Source organism: Palaemon carinicauda, chromosome 3 (assembly GCF_036898095.1).
Source record: "Palaemon carinicauda isolate YSFRI2023 chromosome 3, ASM3689809v2, whole genome shotgun sequence".
NCBI classification, from domain to species: Eukaryota; Metazoa; Arthropoda; class Malacostraca; order Decapoda; family Palaemonidae; genus Palaemon; species Palaemon carinicauda.
In genome coordinates this window covers 219,058-236,942 of record NC_090727.1, presented here as the reverse complement: position 1 = coordinate 236,942, position 17,885 = coordinate 219,058, and the positions used below count along the sequence as shown (strand labels likewise).

The 17,885-nt window shown below is 41.2% G+C and overlaps 1 long non-coding RNA gene across 2 annotated transcripts in view; it reads left to right on the top strand.

Moving 5' to 3' along the window:
* Nucleotides 1-17,885, top strand: part of LOC137638195 (uncharacterized) — a 49,761-nt gene that overhangs the window by 10,226 nt on the left and 21,650 nt on the right. For both annotated transcript variants that reach the window (XR_011043868.1, XR_011043869.1), the window contains exon 2: nucleotides 14,990-15,124. This is a non-coding gene — a long non-coding RNA (uncharacterized lncRNA). The remainder of the gene's footprint in view (nucleotides 1-14,989; nucleotides 15,125-17,885) is intronic.

Sequence of the window (17,885 nt, the reverse complement as noted above, 5' to 3'; positions counted from 1 at the left end):
CGTCTTCGAGTTTTAAAGGTTTAAAGGCCACTCATGAATGGCAGAGGCAAGGGACAGTGACATTGCCCTATCGAGTAGTCAATGCCCTAGAGACTGACCATATATACATATGATCAGCGCCCAAGCTACCTTTCCACCCAAAGTAGGACAAAGGAGGGACAGGCAATGGCTGCTAATGACTCTGCAGATAGACATAGGCTCTCCCAACCCCCCCCCCCCATCCTTAGCTCACAAGGATGGTGAGGTTCCAACAACCAAAGAATCTAACGAGTTTGAGCGGGACTCAAACCCTAGTCTGGCGTTCACCAGTCAGGGACGTTACCACATCGGCCCCCCTCAACCTTGTTACCTAAATGTAAAGATAACTGTTAACTTACTTTTTGAGGTGTTTTATTAATGTCCAAAATGACGATAAATACTTCCATAAGCAAATTACCTCCGGCATTGATTTGTGAAGTAAAATTGGTTATAAGTAATACCTAAGTTTCTTCAGTACACAAAATCTTGGTTGATGACCTTCAACGACCTTCCACTTGATGTCAAGAATAGCAAAAATGTGGCAGGTTTCAAGAAAATCTGAAGACTTATCTTTTTAGAAAGTGTTATAGTAGTGATCTGAAAACTATTAAGCCTGAATACAAATGCTAGCGAAATAACTGATAAGATACAGAGCAAAATATTAACTGGAAAGAAATTATTTTGACACACCAAGGCCCGCCTGAACAGACTTTATTGTCTGATGGAGGGCGAGAAATAAACCCGTAAAAGTAAAGTAACTACGAAATTTGTGTCCACTTACTATTGGTGCTTCGGTTTTGGCACATTTGTTCAATTTCATGTTCAATGGAGACTTGTTTTTTAGTCTCGTGATATTTGAATTGTGTCGCAACTCGTAGAGGGAATTGGGAGTCAAATTTTATCGTATTCATTCTTTCTTATAACTCATTAAGAAAAAGATGAATATGTATATACTGTATATGTATGTAAATTTCAACCACAATGGCATTTAATACCAAATTCAACGGGGGCATAAAACAATTAGAATAGCGCCAACGTTATCCCTGCGTGTCGTAAGAGGCGACTAAAAGGGACGGGACGAGGGGGCTGGGAACCCCCTCTCCTGTAAAAGTATCCTGTGAGACAGCAACAAAGAGATGGAGCTGGGGGGAGAGTGACTGCTCCCCGCACTCTAGTTTTGGGGTGTTTGAATGTGCGTGGATGTAGTACGATAGAGAGTAAAAGAGGAAGGCCAAGGTTTGGGTGGATGGATGGTGTGAAGAAAGCTCTGGGTGATAGGAGGATAGATGTGAGAGAGGCAAGAGAGCGTGCTAGAAATAGGAATGAATGGCGAGCGATTGTGACGCAGTTCCGGTAGGCCCTGCTGCTTCCTCCGGTGCCATAGATGACCGCGGAGGTAGCAGCAGTAGGGGACTCAGCAGTATGAAGCTTCATCTGTGGTGGAAATGTGGGAGATTGGGCTGTGGCACCCTAGCAGTACCAGCTGAACTCGGCTGAGTCCCTGGTTAGGCTGGAGGAACATAGAGAGTAGAGGTCCCCTTTTTTGTTTTGTTCTTGTTGATGTCGGCTACCCCCCAAAATTGGGGGAAGTGCCTTGGTATATGGATGGATTATTATTATTATTATTATTACTATTATTATTATTATTATTACTATTATTATTATTATTATTACTTGCTAAGCTACAACCCTAGTTGGAAAAGCAGGATGCTATAAGCCCAGGGGCTCTAACAGGGAAAGTAGCTCAGCGAGGAAAGGAAACAAATAAAACTAAAATATTTGAAAGTACAGTAACAATATTAAAATGAATATATATACTATAAGAATTTAACAAAACAATAGGAAGAGAAATTTGATTGAAGTGTGCCCGAGTGGACCATCAAGCAGAGATTTGAACAGTGTTTTAGGGATAAATATTCATGTATGTATGTATGTATGTGTATATGTATGCAGTACCAGCCCCTATCAATTTTAAATGCATATTGTGCTTATTTGTTAATTATCGTAATAAGTTGCAACAAATTTCCAAACAGGTTTGAACAGCAGTTAGGTCGTAGGTGGGGGTGAGGGGTTGCTCTGTGTAGCTCCTTGTGGGGAAGGAGGTATAGGGGTGGTGCAGTGGTCAGTGTGTGTGTGAAAGAAAATGTTTTTTGAAGATATACATTATGAATCAAATTTATATACATTATATGAATTAAGTCATGAAAAAATTTACATTGGTAACCCAAATTTAGCTTCTGTATTCTTAATAAGCCCCACGTTTAATGAAGTCGTGAAAGAAAAAAATATATTGGTAATCCCAAATTTAGCTGTTGTATTTTTAATATGAGCCCCTTTATTGAATTGTGCTGTAACCTTTTGATTTATTTATTTACTAGGCGTATTAGCTCGAAGCAAATATACATATTTTGCTTAACCATATGTATATATTAGGTTAATTTACATTAAAGGCTGTTTCCTGGTCCTATCTCACACAGAGGAACCCTTCGCTCTACAGGACTTACAAATCTGTATGCCGTACACAATCTTAGGTATTTAGAGTATCACACATCCTATTCCGTGTTTATTGTCAAATTTATTTATTATCGAAGCACTCGGGAAACCCAAAAGTCTTCATTTTCTTCTTGAAAGGCTCAATTTCTTCTTGAAAGGCTTAATATTTTCAGTCTTTCGATTGCCTAATGGGAGCTTATTGTATAGTCATGGGGCCGCATATTTTAAAGCTATAGAACCGACTGTAAAGGTTTAAAGGTCGCTCACGAATAGCAGAAGCAAGGGACAGGGGCATTGCTCTATCAAGCAGGACAATGTCCTTTGACTGGCCAGACAGTACTACATTGGATCCTTCTCTTTGGTTACGGTTCTTTCTCTTTGCCTTCACATACCCCGAATAGTCTGGCCTATTCTTAACAGATTCTCCTCTGTCCTCACACACCTGACAACACTGAGGTTACTAAACAATTCTTCTTCGTTCAAGGGGTTAACTACTGCACTGTATTCGTTCTGTGGCTACTTTCCTCTTGGTAAGGGTAGAAGAGACTCTTTAGCTATGGTAAGCAGCTCTTCTAGGAGAAGGACACTCCAAAATCAAACCATTGTTCTCTAGTCTTGGGTAGTGCCATAGCCTCTGTACCATGGTCTTCCACTACTTGGGTTAGAGTTCTCTTGCTTGAAGGTACAATCAGGCACACTATTCTATCTTATTTCTCTTCCTCTTGTTTTGTTAAAGTTTTCATAGTTTATATAGGAAATATTTATTTTAATGTTGTTACTCTTCTTAAAATATTTTATTTTTCCTTCTTTCCTTTCCTTACTGGGCTATTTTCCCTGTTGGGGCCACTGGGCTTATAGCATTCTGCTTTTCCAACTAGGGTTGTAGCTTAGCAAATAATAATAATAATAATAATAATATGTACATATGATCAGCCCCCCCTCTGCCCAAGCTAGGACCAAGGAGGGCCAGGAAATGGCTGCTGGTGACTTAGCAGATAGACCTATAGTCTCCCCCAAACCCCCCTCCTTAGCTTACAAAGATGGTGAGGTTGCAGCGGCCAAAGGAAATTGACATGTATCTTGGTTCCATTAACTTGAAACCATCTGTAACTATTCTCGTGTCAAGACAATTTATTGGCAGCATAATATGTAGCAATTCTCTTTGGTATTTTGGACGTCCGGTTCTGATAACTGGAGTCATTGTACAAAGACTCTATTCTAGCTTAAATAGGCAGCCAGTTTAATTCAATTGATATAGGAGTGATCCTTTCTAGAGGTGGGACACCTTTTTATCAATTATTTCCTCATTTCCTTTCCTCACTGGGCTATTTTTCCCTGTTGAAGCCCTTGGGCTTATAGCATATTGCTCTTCCAACTAGGGTTGTAGCTTAGCTAATAATAATAATAATAATAATAATCTTGCTGCTCTGTTTATTGTTTTGTAATATCTTAAAGTTGTCATTTAAGATCGTAACAGAGCGAGTTTCAATAGTCAATCCCGGAAATAAAACTGGAAATAACACAGGACTCATCATAGTCTCAATTTGCCTTACTTTTGTAGTGGCGTAATTATGACATCATTATGACGTCATAAATGACGAGTGGACTTGTCCACTGTGGGTCAATACAAGATGGACAATCGGTTAACGGTTGTCCAAAGGTATTTCTGTTTGGTTTTGGAAAAGAGACAGAAGCGATGATTATTGTAAGTCAATATTTCGACTTAAGAGGTCACTGCAAAATTGGTTCGGTCATCTGGTGGTATTGATAAACAGTCGTCTTAAAGATGTATTTATAACTGTTTTTTTTTAAACGAAGCCAGTACAGTATTTTAATCGTGGACGATAGCTGGGCAGAGAGGCTTATGGAAGTGGTAAAGGCTATTGCAAAGGGCCCATCTTAGAAGCTAATACATTACATGCGTCAACTTCAAAAGTTCAAAGTTGGAGCAAATGCTTTTTTGTTGACCAGACGGGCATGAGTCTTTTTATAGTTTATTTATGACATATTTGTTTTTTATTTTGTTAATAGTTTATATGTGACATGTCTGTTTTGACGTTGTTACTTTTTTTAGAATGATTTATTGTTAATTTGTTCTCTTCATTTATTTATTTCCTTATTTCCTTTCCTCACTGGGCTATTTTTCCCTGTTGGAGCCCCTGGGCTTATAGCATCTAGCTTTTCCAACTAGGGTTGTAGCTTGGATAGTAATAATAATGATAATAGTATAGTCTTTAAAGTCAGGAAGACTTAGTGTGTCTCAGTGGAGAGCTTATAACAATAATATATAAATCTGGCGGTGTGCACAAACTATGGTAAAGTCCAAATGCAATATTCTACTTTAAAGACTACTTTCCTGGACAAACCTTCTTCACTACAGGACCTACAAAATCAGTTTATCGTATGTATTCTTAGGTATTTTGCATATCACACTGCATAAATGGTGTTTGTCGAATCCACATTATAGAGGCATTTAAAGAACAATTCTTCAGTTTCTTGTTAAATATTTCTCATTTATTAGTTTTCGATTTTGAGGTATTTTATAACATTGAATACTTATATAGGCAAGGTCTAAGACATCCTTAGTATACATGGTCCGTAACCTTTGCAATTTCTTGAATTCACTATATAATTATCCACTTTGTTCAACTTCGTGCATTTTATACATGTTATCTATTGTGAATTACATTCCTTGGTGGCGTGATTTCCTGAACATTTCCCGTGCTTTTTATCACCAGCCTCGAACTTGTAATCTTTTTCAAGGTGTCCATACCACTGACAGCTCTAGAAGATCATCATCATCATCATCATTTCAGCCTTCAAAAGTCCTTTGTTGTATGTAGGCCTTCCCCAGGTTTCTCCACAGACTTCTATCGCAAGCTATTCTGTGCCACTGTTGCTTATGTTGGTCTAAGTCATCTCGGCAGCGGGTTTTTTGTCTTCCTCGGTTTCTTGTGTATCCTCGGGGTGTCCAGAAGGTTGTTCGTGATGTCCATCGGTTGTCTGTCAACCTGGCAATGTGCCCTGCCCAGTTCCATTTGAGCTTGCTAATGGTTTCTCTAGAAGATCACATGCTACCTATTCTGGATGTTATAAGTACCCTATTGCAACATGACCATATCCCGTAGTTTATCTTAATTTTTTCAATATTAAACTTACCCGATAATCATGTAGCTGTCAACTCTGTTGCCCGACAGAATTCTATGGAGGGATACGCCAGCTATCACAATACTAGAAGGGGGTGTTCTTACCAGCGCCACCTGTGGCCAGGTACTCAAGTACTTCTTGTTGACACCTCCTCAATTATTCCTCTGTCGTGCTTCTGACAAGACGTTCTGGGATACGCTTATGTTCTTGGAGTATTTTCACGACTTTGGTGAAGTATTTCTCTTTGATTTCGGCTGTCGCTTTACTGGAAACTTCTATATTAGCTTAGTTAGCTTTTGGAATTAATTTGATTAATTATGGTGACGAAGAGAGTATGAACTCTCGTTCACCTTTCAATGGCCGACCCTTCCCTTAGACGGAAGTGTTGGTGTCTAAGAGAGTATAGACTCTCTTTCTTAATTTTGCTTAACAAAAGTTATAGATTTATTTTATATCTCTCCGCCTCTTATAGGCCTCTTCGATTAACTTCCTTTTATTATAAACTTATTAAAATTAATTTTTATATTTGTTTATATTCGACCTTCCTAATAGTAGGCGGTCTTTTCTTGGTACCGAAGTTAATTATCGTGAGCCCGTCATTTCGGTTTTACCTGTTAACATATTATGCTATTTTAAGGTCTTTGAAAGAATTTCTTTGATAGTCTCGTATTTTTTCAAAGTTGAACTAACGTTTTGTTTGTCTCGGCAGTTGTTGACGTTCAGAACGTTTCAACTTGCACTCTATCGTTACGATAGAGAAAGAATGTTCACGGTTTCACATTGCAGTAAAGAGTAACCGTTTCTAGCGTTTTGTTCATTCTTTCTTAACTTAATGGTTTTGATCCTAATAAGGAACTTTTCTTTTTGGGAAATATTTCAGTTTTTTCCTTTAACAATAATATGTTTTAACGATATATATGATTGGGCTCTTCTCTCAGGTTCTAAGTCAAGAGAGAGAGAGAGAGAGAGAGAGAGAGAGAGAGATAGAGACGGAGGGAGAAAGAGGATAAACGTTTCCCTCAAGCCTGCCAGGCGTACGAGTAACGTCGTTATCGTTTTGCTCTTATCCCTAGTCTCTTTAGGGGAAGAAACTAAACGTTTCTAGAGTGATCTAGTGTTTAGTCTCTTTCCAGCCACTGAATTTTCTTTCATTAGATTTTTCTGTTACATTGTAATTCTGTTTTCGCAATTACTAACTTTTGAGAAGGATAGAATTGCGTGTTTCAGGTACAAACCACTTAAAGTTTCGAGTTCAGTGAAATAAGTGCAAACAGAAATCAAAGTGATAAGTGATTAGTGCAAAGTATGTCAGTGTTATGCGTGAGGGTACTTTTGTGCGCGCCAGTCGTCCTCCCAGTCCGGGACCTCTTGCAAGCTCCCAAGCCCAGGGGAGAAGCAATGTCGAAGGGCATAAGGGTTCGGCAGGCCTTGATCGGCGCACAGAAGTATCCTCGGTGGTTGTGGGCGTGTCTTACCGAGACCGTCACTCCCACCCGCAGACGATTGAGCCCTTATTTTGCTCGTCTGCAGAAGAGATTTAGAGGAGAAAATAAAGGCAGAGTTACGCTGGTCTCAGGTCTCAAGACCTCTTAAACGTAAAGTCCAGACCTATGCCAGACGTACGAAGTAAAGTTCAACAACCCGGATGCAGTCATTGGGTTAGCTCTGTCTCTCCTCAGTCATCAGTTTGTCGGGCTGAGAGTGCGCCTACACTCCCCCCCCCTATGCTCGCTCCGCCTGATCGCAGTACCACCTGCCAGGCGTACGATGTTGTGGACTCTACTACAGTCCATGCAAGCACAGCTTTCGGACCTGATGCGTGAGTGTCGTGCTGAGAGTGTTGCACCTCCTCCTCCTCCTGCACCGGTGGTGCACCAACCGCCTGCACCCGTTCAGCCTGTGCTGCACCCGCCTGCACCGGTGGTGCACCAACCGGCTGCACCCGTTCAGCCTGTGCTGCACCCGCCTGCACTCGCTGCACCCAGTCGCAGCACCATCTGCCAGGCGTACGATGTTGTAGACTCTACTACAGTCCATGCAAGCACAGCTTTCGGACCTGTTGTGTGAGTGTCGGGCTGAGAGTGTTGCACCTCCCCTGCACCCGTTCAGCCTGTGCTCAACCCGCCTGCACTCGCTGCACCCAGTCGCAGCACCATCTGCCAGGCGTACGATGTTGTAGACTCTACTACAGTCCATGCAAGCACAGCTTTCGGACCTGTTGTGTGAGTGTCGGGCTGAGAGTGTTGCACCTCCCCTGCACCCTTTCAGCCTGTGCTCAACCCGCCTGCACTCGCTGCACCCAGTCGCAGCACCATCTGCCAGGCGTACGATGTTGAACCTCTTTCTGTGTTCGCTGTTCCCAGTGTTGTTCAGCCTCAGCCTTCTTTAAGGCAACCTTCGGTTTGGGATCAGGAGGATTACCCCACTCTTCCTCCTCCTCCCCTGGCTGCTCCACCGGTGGTGCAACTCTCGGTGGAGGTACAACCTCTTCCACCTGTGAGTCAGTCTCCTCAGCTGCTGCACCGAGCTCAACCCGTGCACCCTGATTCTGCACCTTCCACTGTTGTTGTTCCAGCTCGTTCTGACTCTGCTGTTCAGCATACCTTACCTCCATTTTCTAACCATGGCAACAATATGAATCATGAGTTATGAATGTAAGGTAAACATTATGTTGATTTTTAAATCCCATGCAAGCATGCATAAAGCACTCTAGCACTGGTCATGGAATTTCTGAGAAATGTTAAACGCCATGCACACGCTCTGCTTTCCTTACAGCAGGCTCTGCTTACAGCAGGCTCTGCTTACTACATGCTCAGCATTCAGCATGCTCTGCATTCAGCATGCTCTGCATACAACATGCTCTGCATACAGCATGCTCTGCTTTCAGCATGCTATGCATACAACATGCTCTACATACAGCATGCTCTGCATACAGCATACTCTGCATTCATCATGCTCTGCATACCTTACCGCATGCTTCTCAACATATCTTGGGTTGTTGCCAACTCACTAGACTGTCAAGCAGTTTCATAACATTGCCTTCTAGTCTGCTGCTTTTGCACCAGTGAACCCTCACTCAGAGAACTTAGCTTTTCTAGGATAAGGTCCCTGTAGATGAGAAAGTTCTTTTCTCCCTCCTTCTGATATTCCCTTGAGGACTTTGTCATTTGGAGGGAGCCTTTAGCTGCATAACCTCTTATGGACTTTTATTTAAGCATAACATGCTTACAGGGAAGGTAATGGTTTCACTTCAGCCGCTAATCCCGTCTGTTACCACACCTGCTCCCATAGACCTTGAGCTGTGTTGCATGACATGCAGTCCAAGCTTAGTCCTTGTTAGAGGATTTTTGTTTACGGAGTCAATGTGTCACGGGGAAGACGTTCAACAACCAACAGAAGGGACTTGTTGTGACGCAGTGCGGCAACCTCAGCAACCCGTTAAGGAGTTGTCTGTACGACCCAGATAGTCTAGACAGATTCGGGTTGTCACTGTACTTCCTCGCTTGCCCATGATTGTCAGTTTACAGACTGTGCAGCAGTATCATGATCTTGTGTCCGGCTCCGTCAGACGACTGGCTTTTAAGAGCTCCCACAAGTCGTCGCTGTCTGGAGATTTTCAAATGGACTATGGATCTGACCAAGGAACTGGGCCTCCTGGTCAATTTTGAGGAGTCTCAGCTCGTTCCATCCCAGACCATTGTTTCCTTGGGTATGGATCTTCAGAGTCGAGCTTTTTGGACTTGTCCGTCGGCCCCAAGGATCTTCCAAGCCCTAGAATGCATCCAGAGCATGCTGAGAAGGAACCGATGCTTAGTCAGGCAGGGGATGAGTCTAACAGGGACACTTTCATCGCTGGCCCTGTTCATCGAGTTAGGGAGACTCCACCTCCGCCCCCTTCAGTATCATCTAGCTGCTCACTGGATAAAGGACATGACGCTAGAGACGAGCTCAGTTCCTGTTTCCGAAGAGATGAGGTCTACTCTAACGTGGTGGAAGAACAGCATTCTTCTCAAGGAAGGTCTACCTTTGGCTGTTCAGACCCCCGACCACCGTCTCTTCTCGGACGCATCGGACACGGGCTGGGGTGCGACACTGGACGGACAGGAATGCTCGGGAACATGGAATCAGGAGCAAAGGACACTTCACATCTATTGCAAGGAGTTGTTGGCAGTTCATCTGGCCTTGATAAACTTCAAGTCCCTCCAGCTTACAAGGTGGTGGAGGTGAACTCCGACTACACCACAGCCTTGGCTTACATCTCCAAGCAGAGAGGGACTCATTCGAGGAAGTTGTTCAAGATCGCAAGGGACCTCCTCATTTGGTCAAAGATCGAAAGCTCACGCTGGTAACGAGGCTCATTCAGGGCGATATGAATGTCATGGCAGATCGCCTCAGCCGTAAGGGTCAGGTCTTCCCCACAGAGTGGACCCTTCACAAGAATGTTTGCAGCAGACTTTGGGCCCTGTGGGGTCTGCCAACCATAGTTCTATTCGCTACCTCGATGACCAAGAAGCTCCTCTTGTATTGTTCTCCGATTCCAGACCCAACAGCAGTTCGCGTGGATGCCTTTCTGCTGGATTGGTCCCATCTCAACCTGTATGCATTCCCGCCGTTCAAGATTGTCAACAGGGTACTTCAGAAGTTCGCCTCTCACAAAGGGACACGGTTGACGTTGGTTGCTCCCCTCTGACCCGCGAGAGAAGGGTTCACCGAGGTACTGCAATGGCTGGTCGACGTTTCCCAGGACTCTTCCTCCTAGAGTGGACCTTCTGCGTCAACCTCACGTAAAGAAGGTACACCCAAACCTCCACGCTCTTCGTCTGACTGCCTTCAGACTATCGAAAGTCTCTCAAGAACTAGAGGCTTTTCGAAGGAGGCAGCCAGAACGATTGCCAGAGCAAGGACGACATCCACTCTCAGAGTCTATCAGTCTTAATGGGAAGTCTTCCGAAGCTGGTGCAAGGCCAATGCAGTTTTCCTCAACCAGTACCACTGTAACCCAGATTGCTGACTTCCTGTTACATCTAAGGAACGTAAAATCCCTATCAGCTCCTACGATCAAGGGTTACAGAAGTTTGTTGGCAGCGGTTTTCCGCCACAGAGGCTTGGATCTTTCCTCCAACAAAGATCTACAGGACCTCCTTAGGTCTTTTGAGACCTCAAAGGAACGTCGGTTGTCCACTCCAGGCTGGAATCTAGACGTGGTCCTAAGGTTCCTAATGTCATCAGGATTTGAACCGTTCCAATCAGCCTCTTTTAAGGACCTCACATTAGAAACTCTTTTCCTCGTGTGCTTAGCAACAGGTAAAAGAGTAAGTGAGATCCACGCCTTCAGCAGGAACATAGGTTTCACATCTGAAACGGCTACATGTTCCTTGCGGCTCGTTTTTTTTTTGGCTAAAACGAGCTTCCTTCCCGTCCTTGCCCTAAGTCGTTCGAGATCCCAAACCTGTCCAACATGGTGGGGAACGAACTAGAGAGAGTACTTTGCCCTGTTAGAGCTCTTAAGTACTATTTAAGAAGGTCAAAACCATTACGAGGACAATCAGAAGCCTTATGGTGTGCTATCAAGAAGCCTTCTCTACCAATGTCTAAGAACTCAGTTTCTTACTACATCAGGCTTCTGATTAGAGAAGCAAATTCTCATCTGAAGGAAGAAGACCTTGCTTTGCTGAAGGTAAGGACACATGAAGTGAGAGCTGTGGCTACTTCAGTGGCCTTCAAACAGAACCGTTCTCGGCAGAGTGTTATGGATGCAACCTATTGGAGAAGCAAGTCAGTGTTCGCATCATTCTATCTCAAAGATGTCCAGTCTCTTTACGAGTACTGCTACACCCTGGGTCCATTCGTAGCAACGAATGCAGTAGTAGGCGAGGGCTCAGCCACTACATTCCCATAATTCCATAACTTTTTAACCTTTCTCTTGAATACTTTTTATGGGTTGTTCGGTCGGCTAAGAAGCCTTCCACATCCTTGTTGATTTGGCGGGTGGTCAATTCTTTCTTGAGAAGCGCCGAGGTTAAAGGTTGTGATGAGGTCCTTTAGTATGGGTTGCAGCCCTGTATACTTTAGCACCTTTGGGTTGATTCAGCCTCCAAGAGGAACGCTGCGCTCAGTAAGGAAGTCGAACTTAAAAAAGAGACAGAGTAACGGTTCAATTCGACTTCCTTACCAGGTACTTATTATTTCATTGTTATTTGAGATAACTGTTATATGAAATATGGGATACTTAGCTATCCTTTAATCTTGTACACTGGTTTTCACCCACCCCCCTGGGTGTGAATCAGCTACATGATTATCGGGTAAGTTTAATATTGAAAAATGTTATTTTCATTAGTAAAATAAATTTTTGAATATACTTACCCGATAATCATGATTTAATTGACCCTCCCTTCCTCCCCATGGAGAACCAGTGGGACCGAGGAATAATTGAGGAGGTGTCAACAAGAAGTACTTGAGTACCTGGCCACAGGTGGCGCTGGTAAGAACACCCCCTTCTAGTATTGTGATAGCTGGCGTATCCCTCCATAGAATTCTGTCGGGCAACAGAGTTGACAGCTACATGATTATCGGGTAAGTATATTCAAAAATTTATTTTACTAATGAAAATAACATTTTTTTTCTAAATTCATTTTTGTAACTAATAAAACCTTTAACGTGAATGTAATAACATACCACCGACCTATTTGTAATTTAGTAAATTTCCGTAGTCTAGTCTCGAACGATCCCATTACTTAAACATCTTCCCAAATTAACTTTTCAACTCCTATTGCCTCAAACACTGCTATTGGATTTAGAAGTTCTTGTTCTTGTTTTTGGTAGAAACTTCTCCATGAACCAGTTGTGTCTCAAATAAGTTTCCAGTGTGAGATAGATATTTTAATACTGTTTAAAGGGTATTTATGAAAATTGAGTTGTTGCAGGGTATTTAAGAATTTCAATAATAGATTGGTAAGATACTAAACTCTATCACTGTGGGGGCCAGTCAGCCTTTCTCGTAGACTCAAGTTTATTCCCAAGTGGCAGTAATCTGTGTCATGTTTTTCAAATTAATTCTCATTTTTGTTTTTGAGGATCGCAAAACATTACATTGAGTTTAGAATGAAATGGAATAAGATACGTAAAATAGCAGCTTTTTTTTCCATCAAAGAAATACCAATTTTTTTTTTTTTTTTTTTTTTTTCTATGAAGGAGGGCCTCCGACTTTTTGATTTTCCGTAATATAGAGCAATTAGGTTATAGTTAGGCAATTCGTAAATTCCTTGGGAAGATTGTGGGAAGTCGTGTAGTGTAGGGATAAACTATCATAACAATAATGCTTTCTTTCGGGAGATATACTTTTACTTTAAGGACAGGAAGGATTTCTTAAGGGTCAGAGTCGAGTTGGTGGGTTCTAGGATTCGTTGGGGGAGAAGCTTTTGGGAAGGTGGGGAGGAAGCAGGAGCTTGGGAAGAAGATGGTTCAGTTGGAATGAGGATAACTGGAATCTATTGTCAATTCAGCAGTTTGCAAAAATCAAATCTTGCCTCTCCCTAATTTCAAATCGTGCAGTCTTCCACGTCTTGATCAGCTTGCAAACAAACTAGAAAAATATATGATCCATATAGTAGGTTGGCCAAGGCACCAGCCGCCCGTTGAAATACTACCGCCAGAGAGTTATGGGGTCCTTTGACTGGCCAGACAGTACTACGTTGGATCCTTCTCTTTGGTTACGGTTCTTTCTCTTTGCCTACACATACGCCGAATAGTCTGGCCTATTCTTAACAGATTCTCCTCTGTCCTCACACACCTGACAACACTGAGGTTACTAAACAATTCTTCTTCGCTCAAGGGGTTAACTACTGCACTGTATTTGTTCTGTGGCTACTTTCCTCTTAGTAAGGGTAGAAGAGACTCTTTAGCTATGGTAAGCAGCTCTTCTAGGAGAAGGACACTCCAAAATCAAACCATTGTTCTCTAGTCTTGGGTAGTGCCATAGCCTCTGTACCATGGTCTTCCACTGTCTTGGGTTAGAGTTCTCTTGCTTGAGGGTACAATCAGGCACACTATTCTATTTAATTTCTCTTCCTCTTGTTTTGTTAAAGTTTTCATAGTTTATATAGGAAATATTTATTTTAATGTTACTCTTCTTAAAATATTTTATTTTTCCTTCTTTCCTTTCCTTACTGGGCTATTTTCCCTGTTGGGGCCCCTGGGCTTATAGCATTTTGCTTTTCCAGCTAGGGTTGTAGCTTAGCAAATAATAATAATAATAATAATAATATACCAAGGCACTTCCCCAATTTTGGGGGGTAGCCGACATCAACAAATGAAACAAAACAAAAAGGGGACCTCTACTCTCTACGTTCCTCCAGCCTAACCAGGGACTCAACCGAGTTCAGCTGGTACTGCTAGGGTGCCACAGCCCACCCTCCCACATTATGATAAAACTGATAATGAAAGTCAGATAAAACAAAGACACCAACTGTAACCATGATTATAAAAATCAAAAGATACATTTCTTTTGGAAAAATCTTATCAATTGTAATTTGCAATGCTTTGAAAAGTAATGAAATCCTGTTAAGAGGTTAACCACATCCATGGTCACATTCAACATTACTATGAAACTGCAGTACAATTTTTATTCCTTTTTTTGTCATACATACATATACCAAGGCACTTAACCCCAATTTTGGGGGGTAGCCGACATCAACAAATGAAACAAAAACAAAAAAGGGGACCTCTACTCTCTACGTTCCTCCCAGCCTAACAAGGGACTCAACCGAGTTCAGCTGGTTGAGTCCCTTGTTAGGCTGTGAAATTTTATTGAAATTTTAACTAGTAAAGTAAGGCAAAAACTCTTCAGTAGATATGTGCCTCAGCGCACTAGGTACCCCTCATTTTTGGCCAATAGTTTATTGAGGTGTGGTGTTTTTTGACAGTTTGACCATTCAACCAGTGAATTTTGATTTGTTTAACAAATAAACCTACGTCTTTTAATAGTTTATATATGATATATCTGTTTTAATGTTAATGCTTTTAAAATATTTCATTTAAATTGTTCATTATGTCCTATATCATTTATTTATTTCCATATTTCCTTTCCTCTCTAGGCTATTTTTCCCTGTTGGATTTGGGCTTATAGCATCTTGCTTTTCCAACTAGGGTTGTAGCTTAGCTAATAATAATAATAATAATAATAATAATAATAATTTGTTCGGGCTATCATGAATATCTTGTAACTAGTTTTTTGACATAATATAGTCATCTAGAAATAAGAGGAAATTTAGTCAAGAACAGAAGTAGGCAAAAGTGGAAATTTTGCTAAAATGTCCTTTTCAATTCTTTCCAGAACTGCGTTCCAGTTGACTCCGTATTCATATGGAAATGAGGACTGAAAGAGAACACAAAGGCTGTCCTTAAGTTGAGAAATTACAAGGAAGTGCTTGAATCTTCTGACTACTTCTGTGTGAGCCAGCCAAGTCAAGTATGACACCATCAAGGGTGAACTGATGCCGTAAACTTAGCTTGAACAGTGAAATCCTCGTTTTAACCCTTTTACCCCCAGGCTCTTTGGAAATTTCCAACCCTTAACCCACAAGGGGTTATTTTTTCCCCAGCACATTTTGCAGTATATATTTTTTAAATTGCTCCAACAGCCTTAATTTTTGTCATAGAGAGGTCAGGTTGGTCTCATTCTCTTGGAAAATGCCTGAATTTTCTCAAAAAATTATTAAAAATATGAAAAGAAAAATTTTTATAGAATTGTTTTTGCAAGGACGTACCGTTACTTCCATGGGGGTAAAGGGGTGAGTTTTGTGAAACGTACCAGTACGTCCTTTGGGGGTAAAAGGGTTAAGGTTCCTTGCCTTATAGAGAACAGATTATATTTCCCTTTCAATGCTGATAGGAAGTTCCTCAATCACGTACAGAACTAGGTTAGATTATGCTTAGTAAATAGCAGATATTTAAGATCTTTGGGTTTCTAGAAATTGGTTTTCCATTCAGTGAGACTTTTGTCATTAATTTAAAACTAGAGTGATAGGCCTCATGGGATTTCTCTTAAGCTGTGTTTGATCAAAAAATAGATATTTGGTTCATATTTTTTTTTTTTTTTTACTACAGATAGTTGGCAATCTTTAATTAAATCTTATTGATGCCTTTTTTATCAATTCCTGACCGTTGGTATGCTTTGATTAAATCAATGCATTCTTGTAAAAGGGAAAAATTTAAATACTAGTATTGTTTAATTCTAGATCTCCATATAGACATTAAATTATAGTCACCTACTTTTTTGGACAACAAAACTTAGATTTTACTCTTTTTTTAAAATAATATTAGGAAAATTTAGTTTTTTAAATATTTAACTTAGCCGGTGAATATATAATAGCTGCAACTCTGCGGCTCGACAGAAAACACACTCAAAAAATTCGCGAGCGATCGCTATGAAGGTTGCGGGTGTGCCCACCAGCGCCAACTGTCGGCCAGATACCACTCTTGCATGTAAACAAACCCTTCAATTCTTCTCTGTCGACGTTGACGACAAGACGTATCAATACTCGCTGTAGAACCTGGAGTTTTCTCAACATATTTGGTGAAGTACTTCATTTTGGTTTGAGCTTTCGCTGTGCAGGTGTTTTATCTTCATCTTAAATCTTGAACTCGTTTTTGGATAGATTTAATTTTTGATGACAAGAAAGAGAGTATGGACTTTCTTTGACTTTTAAATGGCCGACCCTTCCCTTAGACGGAAGTGTGTTTTAGGCTTTTAGCAATTATCTTATCACGTTATAAATTAATTATAGATTTTCCTCTATATATTTTATATCTCAACCGCCTTTATTAGGCCTCTTCGATTAGCTTTCCAATTATAATAAACATCAAAATAAATTTTAATGATTTGTTTATATGCGACCTTTCCTGAGAGTAGGCGGTCCTAACTTGGAAACCGAAGTTAAACAACGTTGAGCCCTTTTCAATCGTAAATAACTTTTACAGAGCTAATGATTTAAAACTTATTAAATGAAATATTTTTAGTAAATATTTTATGATAGTTTTTTTCTTTGAATAGTCTTCGTACTGTTTCAAAGATGAACTAACGTTTAGTTTATTTATGCTACGCAGTTTGCGCTCTATCGTTACGATAGAGAGAGAGAGTATCACGGTTTCACTTTGCAGAAAGAGTAAATCGATTCTGACGTTTTGTTCTTTTTTCTTTCAAAGCTTAAATGTTTTAAAGACTATTTTAAAGGAACTTTTTAATTGAAAAACCTTTCAGTTTTTTCCTTTGGTCAAATAACCTGTTTATTGACGAAAGGTAAGTGGGCTCTTCTCTTCGGTGCGAAATCAAGAGAGAGAGAGAGATAGAGACGGAGAGAGAGAGAGGAGAGAGAACGTTCCGATCTTTATCTCGTCCCAAGCGAGTAACGTTGTTCTCGAGTTACTCTCGTCCCTAGTCTCTGTACGGGGAGAAAGGATAAAACGTTTTTAGTTTTTATTCTCGTCCCAAGGCACTGTACGGTGAGAGATTGAAAACGTAGTTTTGAATGAACTAGTGTTTAGTCTCTTCCTCAGCCACTGATTTTTTTTTTTTTTTTTTTTATTTTCAAATATGTTTACTGTTTTTTGCTGGTATTAATGTGCTTACATTGTACGACTGATTTCGCAATTACAACCTTTTGAGAGGGTAGAATTGCGTGCTTCAGGTAGAAATAAGTTTTATTCATACCTAATGTGAATTGTTAAAAAATTCGATTTCAGTGAAATAAGTGCAAAACAGAAAATCGTAGTGATAAAGTGATATTGCGCAAAGTGTTATCAGTGTTGCGACCGAGGGTTCGTCTGTTCGTGCCTGTCGTTCGCCTAGTCCGGGACCTCTTGCAAGCTCCCAAGCCCAGGGGAGAAGTAATGTCGTACGACTTATGGGTTCGAGAGGCCTTGATCAGAGAACAGACGTTCCCTCTATGGTATCAGGTGTATCTTACCAAGATCACCCCTACCATAAGGCGAGAGAGACGATTTTCTCCTCGTCATCCGAAGGCTTTTCGCATAAGAAACCGTCGAACAAGGTTTCGAGGCCCTTTAAGCGAAAGTCAGTCCTTTCAGGACAGGTCCAGCGTCCTGGTTTTAACGATTAGGACAGCTCTGACCCTATGCAGTCATCGGAAGACTGCTCGCCGCCTAAACAAAAGCGTAACACAGACTCCGAGAGTCTTTTTGTAGGCAAGGTTTTGCCGTCACAGACGTTA